Consider the following 8,271-nt stretch of genomic DNA (forward strand, 5'->3'; position numbering starts at 1 on the left):
CATCAAAACCAACAGTATTAGGGTTACTACAGAGACCCAAGTCACTGTTGACTCCAAGGAAATCAGAAATTGATTTCTGTCATACATGGGAAGCCAGGAAGAGCTTGGTACCAGAGTCAGGTTGGGAAAAATGACTAGGAAAGATGCCATGCTCCCAAGTAAAGCCTTCAGCCACCAAATGCCCTGCTAAGGGGCTGATGTCGTGAAGATGGGGAAGTTCACTGCTGTGATATGAGGTTTATTTGCCCACGAAGCTGTAGCATGAAACTTGTGTAGATACTGTGAATTGAAAGTGTGTGTCAGGACTTAACACACTGCTGCAGTGAAAACCGAAGTCAGGAGTTGTCCTCTGTCATGAGAGAGAGTTCACGCGAAGTCGTGAGATTTCATCGCTTGCTTTCAGTCCCTGCACCTCATATCAGCTCCCTGTGATTAAACGAAGCATACAGCACGGTTTTATAGCACAGCCTGTGCTTCTCATAAAACTTCTTGGCAAGAAAGAATTTTTCTCAAGATACACCGTGAAAACAACAAGGCTTTTTCTATAACCACAAAATAATTGTCCTAGAACTACTACTGTACCAAACAGAATCTGTTCTCATTATACTTTTTGTTTATTGGCAAACACAGTGCTCACTGCAATGAGGAATGTTTGAAAAACAAAATCTTGTGATAGATTTTATCCAAGATATTTTTGTGTTCACAGGGCACATTACTGATAGTTGCTCTGTGCTTCATGATAAGTTCAGAGAATAATAAATTACTAGGAAAAATTTTTCTATTCCAAGAAACAGCATTTATGCCCCTCAGTCAGAACGTCACTGTACTTACTAAAGCTGGTCGAAAGAAATAGTTTTCTGTATATTTTGAAAAACTTTGAGTAATTTTTACTTTCTGCATTTTTTATCTTATCTTAAAAATAAAATAAGTTCAAAAACCCTTTCCAAATTCTGAGATCTGAATTTTTTTTAGAAGAAGCACCAAATGCCAGAGGAGGACATTACTAGGATTTACAGCATCCCAGTCCAAATTTGCACCTTGTCCCACACAAGCCAAATTCCCATTAGCACTTGAGCTTCAGCCAGCAATACAATTCCTGTTTCCCTTTCTGTCCTTTTTTTTGGAGCTGACTCACCACCTTTGTCATCCCTGCATGCCAGGTCAGCTTAAGGACTGTGGCCAACCAAGAGCAGCATCTCTCTGAGCTGGTACCCAGAGGGTTCTGCCGAAAACGGGAAGCACTGCTCCTGCTACAAAAGAAGCTCTATGATGTCATGTGTTACAACTGGGATAGAGAGGTTAGATAGAACCACTTTCAGACAGTGCTTTTTGCACCAGTATGTGGAAAAAGGTAAAACCCCTCATGTTATCATCTCTTGGCTCCCTCATTTTCTTCTTTTCAAACCCTAAATGACCCAGACGGAAAGAACAGCGCCAGTGCTTTGCTTACCCACAATTAGGAAGGAAACAAGTTTAAACTGTGTATGTTTTGTCTGTGGCAAAGGGAAGACTCGTGCTCCACAGTCTGCCCCCAAAATTACTCCTAATAGGACTAAACAGTGTTTTGCAACCGGGCTCTCGGCAAGAAATGAGCTGCCCTCAAAAGGCACGCCTGCATGCTAGCACCAAAATGCCAGCGTGCTTTTGCTTGTATCATGCTATTGTCATTATAATGGAAAATAATGAGCTGTAAACAAATTATATGTCTCGATACAGCCTTTTAATGAGTTGAGGTGCATACCTAGTTGTAGGTAAAAGGTAAAACAACAGCACTAGACAAGTAATTTCTGGATCCATTACAAGTAATTTGCAAGCACAGGCAACCCAGTTTTGCAATCTCACTCATCTTCATTTCCTCCAAACCCTGCATCTTGCCAGCAACAGCATGCTCTGGCTTTTTTTTTTTTTTTTTGGAAGAGTTTGCCTTTACTCAGCTCTCTTGCCCTGGCTGTGCTTGTATGAGCATCAATAAATGTTTAACTCCATTGATAGTTCTAGGCTGGAGTAAAAGAGAAAAGCAAGTCTTCTATGGACAGGGATTAATATTTTCTCCTAAATTTGCCGTTTTAATTATTACATGAAGAAATTAGGGTTATATTTGCCTAAAGGTGCTACTTTTGTTACATGCTTCACAAATGCCTGAAGTGGTTGCTGTAAGCTTCATCAGGCAATTTCAGCAAATTGGAGCAAGTTCCTGAGCCTGTGCCTTGCTGTTTATCCTGCAGCATATCAGTGTTTTCATAATCTGCCCTACACGTAGGGAGCCCCCTGGCAGACAGCTGCAGTACAGAGGGACACTGATAAACAAAAATGAAAGCAAAGGCATGCACTCGCCAGATACCTGTTAAGCAAGACGCCTCCAGTTTGAGCTGCAGAAGCCAAAAACTTGTGCAGGTTCCTGGAGGCATCTCAATGAGGGGGAATAGGGCACACAGACAAACTGTGTGGCACAGTGCTTGCTGGCTTCACCTCCCTGGAATCTTAAAGCCTTTTCAAATTGATAGCCCATTCCCTGGCCATTATAGGACAATTCTTTAGCCAGTTTCCTGGTGTTTTGGGGAAAAAAAAACCCAACACAAAACAAACCCAACCAAAGCCAACCCTCCAGCACTGCAGCTTAGAAAGATTAAGCGGGCTCAGCTGATCTTACCACTGGGAAATGCTGGCTTCTCCCAGAGCAGTGTCTGCTATAAGAACAAAAAAAATAGAATAAGGAAAGGGTTGAATAAGAAAAGGGGAAACACACATACTGTTTTACAGTAAGAGCTTAGGAACATTTACCTACAGCAGCAGCCCACATCACAGCCAAGGCGAGCAGGGGCCAGATGCTGGGTTTCTGCTTGTGTGTGGCTGCAGGCACCTTGAAATAGGAGCAAAACCCCCCTGAAAACTGAGTTTTGCCATTTGGGGAAAGACAGGCACACACGCCATGCAAAATGTAGGTCAGGGCCACAGGTACGACCTGGGGTGCTCTGCAGGGACCTGTGCGATGGTCTAACCAAGTTGCACAAAGGGGAAACATATCAAGATCCTGTACAGCTGGCCTGTGCTTGTATCACTCACTAAATATTTTATGAATGCTAACTGCCTAACCTACTTTATTCCTTTCCCCTACTGCAGCGTTGACTGGCTTCTCCATTTTTATTCTATTATTGATGCATTTTGAGGAAGACACTGTCTCGCAACCAAACAATGATCTTAGATGTCAGATAAAAAAGGAGATGCAAAAAGGGAAGGTAAAACAGACAACCCTAAGAAGAAGAAAGCAATATGGGGGCCAAGGAAAATATAAATTGAGTGGTAGGGCACTGTCACCATTTTACAGTAGAGTGGAAACCAGCAAAGTCTGAGGGTATGGAGGAAGTGTATGGAGGATCAAATTAATCTTCTATCTCTTCCTTAGAAAAAAAAGAAAAATTATTTCACCCTGGGAACTGCACACGCATGAATTTTATTGATACAAATATATTTTGAAGTTCCATGCTAATCCAGACAATACCTAGTTTTGCCACCATAAATATTCATGGAGAGGGAAAAGGGGGTAGGTGCAGGCAGGACTCCAGATGGTAGAAGGGTTTTTACGTGACAGGCACCTCAGTAAGTTCAGTCAGTGCACGGTTCTCCTGGTACTGCTGAGAGCAGAGATCGCTGAGCCAGGGTGCTCTCTGGCCTTATCAAAATCAGGGAAAGCAGACAAGGAGCAATAAAAAATAAACCACAGTTATATGGGATGATATCCCACAATGGCCCTTGCTCCAGTATTTCAGAACCCAGTGTTCAGTTTAATCAAGCATAGGTCTACTGAGCGGAGCCGCTCATGGCACATCTGGGGATGCATAGCTGCAGCTCTGTCAGCAAAGAGCCATTTTTCTTCATTACTAACAAAACATGGTTCTTTGGTTTCTGTTTTTTTGGTCAGCCAAAGAGAAGAAAGAAATGGTGGCTAAATGGCAGAGACAGCCACTGGCTTTTTTCAGTGATGTCAAATACCTATACACTGGCATTCCTGTTTCCCACTCATTGCCTCTCCCTGTGTTGCACCAGAGATATCCCTGCTCCCCAGTTTGAAGCGGTGCAACAGCGACAGCATTAATCATATGGCTGAGCACCAAGTTTCCTTAGGGCTGATTTATGCTGTAGAAGAGTGTTTTTCGCTCTGAACAGACTCCTTTCAGTGCAACAGAATTGCCTCAACATTGTCACAATTTGGTCCTGCGAGCTGGGGTGGGACATGCATGTCTGTGATAGCCACATTCGCGTATATCTGTGAATGCACGTATCTCTTGTGCTGGCCCCGTGAGCAAAGCCTGGGCCATGCTGTTTCCATGAAACCTGCTGATTTACTGCTTGATGTTACTTATAGTGACAGGTACCAGGGCATGATTCACTCATTTGCTCTCTAAAAGCTCCACCTTTTATTCTTCAATTGTATCTTCCATCCTCAGTGCGGGGGAAAAAAATGCCCAGGAAGAGGAGGCTTTTTGAGCCAACAGGCAGCACATACAAAGCATAGCCCCAACATGTAGGGGCAAGCAAGGGCCAAGGCATAAGCCAAGAGGGGATTATCAAGGGACATCAGTAATCACATTCGATGTGAATCACATCAGGAATCACATTCTATGGTTCCATGATCTCTACTCCCTGAAATGAGAAAGCTTTCATCGTTCTCCTTTCTATAGGAGAAGCATTTAATGCCTTTTAGCTTCTACTTTTCTTCTCCAGAACAACAGTTGCATGTGGGTGCATAATACAAATACCAGCAGCACCAGTAGGTAAGGTAGGTGACTCTAATAAGGAAAGAGTTCAGGCAGAAGTTAATTATTTGCAAATTGCCAGTGATACTTTGACCTCAGATACTTGAAGACCTGGCTAATGACATCTCTGGGCCATGAGTAGTTAGTTAGCTGTCTGTAAGACTTGATGGAGGATGAATCAAGCTGTGACTTGTCAAGAAGGACAAATAGGGTGACTGCCTTTAAAACTGGCCAACTTCATTTCAATGTCCTGGAAAATCTTGGAGCAAATAATCAAATATGGGCTAGTTCACACTTGGTGGTAAAAGGAACGAGCTCTAAATGAGCTAAAGCAAATTTATTTCCTTTTCCAGCTAGTCATCAGTCTTACAGAAAGGAGAGAGGCAGTAAATGTCATGTATCTTGGCGTCTGAGTATTTTGAAAGTGCCTCTTTTGCCATTTTCATCATAAGTAAGCTCAAAAGAGATTTGTGAGAGGGTGACGCAAAGCTTGTCAAACCGTAGCAAGAGGGAGAGTGGCAGCAGGCACAGTGTCGAGATGTACCAGGAACAGCAGGGCAGGCTGCCAGGGCTTGGCATCCTCACTGGTGCCACTGAGGGGATGCTATGCTGGTCTGTCCCCCCCGCCCCGCGGGGTGGGATGGGGAGAAACACACGGTGCAATTCAGAACAGGGACAAGTTCGTATGAGATGGTGCTATAAGGAACAATGGACAAATCCAGCGGGGCAATAGCCTGGCTGGCAGATGGCTGTCTTTTGAGCTAAAGCCCGGGAGCACCGTGTTTCTGAGACAGAGGCAAACGCCATGCTGGGATGCACAAACAAGGGTATGGCTTGCAAGGTGCAGGCAGAAGCCCTTTTCCTCTACGCTGCTATAAGTCAGGCAGTTGGTTTTGGTGTATGGCACTCCAAGAATGGAGTGCCATCTCAGCTGGACACGGTGTTGGGGGTAGAGGGCCTGGACAACATCACCTATCAGACAAGACCAAGCGCACTGCCGTTGTTTTGCCTGGAGAAAGAGAGTATTTCAACATGTGGGGCTGCAAAGCGTAAGGCAATTACCCTGCTCTCTGCCTGTGGGGCAGCAAGGCAGTTTCAGCTTAGTCACTGGGAAATAATTATAGCTGGTCAGGGCAGCGGGCAGAGGACAGACAGCAGCCAGACGTGGAGGCGATGGAGCCTCCATCACTGCATATCTAAAAGGCAACCTGTTGGAACAATGTGGGTGCAGTTTATATACTATTACTGACATTATGCTATAGGTAATATTTTTGTATGGTATCTATAATACCCTAAGTCAGTAAGAGACAGTAAATATCCCAGTGGGATCCCTTCCAGCATTCATTCTTCACTGAGCACAGCTCAGACTGAAATTCTTCATGCTGCACATCATTTATAGGAGAAAAATCAGCCATGCAGAGCACAGCATGAATGCCAAGTGGGAAATGTCCCCCACCACAGTGCACTAGTCCATGCTCTTCAGGCCATAGGACACATCCAGGTTTGGGGTGTCTGTCAGAGGCTCCAGCGAGTCAATAAGTGTAGACAGTGAACAGCAGCAGGGCAAAATCTGAATCACCCCTAAAGTACTAAAACAGCACAGGCCAGGGACCATGAAGAAAGATTTGTCTACGGATGAGGGAGGTAGCAAAACCAGTATCCTTTAGGGTTTGGGACTCTCAGAGCAAACTTTGCACACACTTTCAAATGCATCCCCCTTTCTGAACAAGCAAATGCAGAGTTTAAATCCTTACCTCCAAGGAGCTGGAGCTTTAAGAGAGACAAAATAATTTGTGACTTGTGCCATAAGATGTCTGCGTTGTCTCTTCTCCTACCCATGTGCCTGAGGCTGACCAAATTTGAAACTTGATTTGAAGGGCAGCCTCAGATTTTCCAGTTTGCCTCAAGGGGCTGATGGCAAGAAGAAAGAAATTGAAGATCTCTTTAGCTGTGGGTGCATAGCTGGCCTGTGCCACTCTGACTTGCATGTCCCTGTAAACAGCAAACTACATTCTAGGAATTACTCTTTCACCATCTAATGAAAGGCATTTTGATAATTATGTCAAGCATAAGGGAAACATCTCTATAGTTATTCAGTAACTAAGATACTTTGTCAATACAGAAGTGACAGGGTTCTTATTGCCTAGTTAGTTACTCGAAAAAATTGAATTATTTACAAGAGGTATTCAATATATTGCATTTGCTAATGCTGCGTTTTGGTGCTATGGCCATGGAAATAAAGATGATTTAATAGCCCAGAGCTTGTTGGTTTTGTATCATGGTGGAGCTCCCTTAAAAAAAATAATGCTTCCAGGAAATATTTTATATATGTAAGGTGTATTTTATTGGATGGCAAATTAAATTGACATAGTGAATCAGAAGACACTAATATTGTAAATTTACTGTCTCCCAGTTAATATCTAAAGACATGCATTATTTTGAAGAAACTGCACAACCAGGGGCATTTGAAGACCCCTGAGTTTATTTAAGTCAGGTTAAAAAAAGACATTTTTGGTAAATATGGTAGAAAAAAAGTAAAGGTTATTGACAGAGGTCACCTTCTGTCTGTGGGTCGGTGAAGTCGCCTCCTCCTAAGCATCACGAAAATAAAAACTGTGCTATGAGAAAACAGCTGTTTAGAAGGATCTTTTTAAGCATGAATGCTGGCATACTGCTGGCTTTTTTTAATGTTTTGCTACTGCCTTTTGATTTATTATGTGTTCCGTTCTCCCCCCTTACCCTGCCCACTGTTTCAAAATGAATGAAAGAGATTAGCTGTGACAAGCAGTATGGGGAACGCGTGCATGAAAGAGGTGAACCTAGAAGCACGAAAAAAACCACAGTGTTCGATATTCCGCAGTTGGATTTAATTAGGATAATTAATTGTTGCTCTTTTGCAAGTGGAATGAAGTGTGCGAAGCCAAAGACAAGTGGCTCGATGGAGCTGGAGGGAGGGGGCAGAAGCCACCGGCTCCACCGCCAGTTGGCCAGGAGAGCTCCCTTCCCCATGGGGAGTGGCACAAACCCTCACCGCCTTCGCACACCTTGCCATAACCACACATTCGTCGGGCCAATCTGCTGCGACGGGCCTGACCCACAGCTCCCCGAGCTCACGTGCACCTTCTTCCACCCCAGGGGCTCCCCAGTCGCCGGCGCTGCCTCCGGTTACCGGCAGCAGCTTGGCCCTTTGGAGGGACAAGGTAGGGCGTCCTTCATTAAAACTCGCTTTAGTTGTCAGCGAGCATGGAGTATTATGCAAACAAATTTTGCTGAAAATGAGGAAAAGAGGAAGCCATAGGAAAAAAAATGACAAGATCCCCTGCTGCTGTGAAGCAGCTCCCTCGCTCTTTCTAAAGTAGGCTGCATAAATATTGATCTAGCCAGGATATGCCCTACATTCATTTGCACAGACATTATAAATGGGCTTGAGAATGAGAAATCAATCTTGTTTTTCTGCACAGTAACCGTGTACAGCGAAGAATGCGTACAGATAATGCAAATCACAGTTCTCAGGCTT

General features: G+C 44.0%; 1 long non-coding RNA gene across 1 annotated transcript; it reads right to left on the reverse strand.

Moving 5' to 3' along the window:
• Positions 1–217: 217 nt before the first annotated feature.
• Positions 218–1,210, reverse strand: LOC120324306. Its single transcript, XR_005565522.1, has 2 exons — positions 1,136–1,210; positions 218–426 (listed from the first exon to the last, which is right to left on the reverse strand). It is a non-coding gene; the product is annotated as an uncharacterized LOC120324306 (long non-coding RNA).
• Positions 1,211–8,271: the final 7,061 nt, after the last annotated feature.

This window comes from Pipra filicauda, unplaced genomic scaffold (genome assembly GCF_003945595.2).
Source record: "Pipra filicauda isolate LSUMZ 115617 unplaced genomic scaffold, ASM394559v2 scaffold48_size3843733_pilon, whole genome shotgun sequence".
NCBI classification, from domain to species: Eukaryota; Metazoa; Chordata; class Aves; order Passeriformes; family Pipridae; genus Pipra; species Pipra filicauda.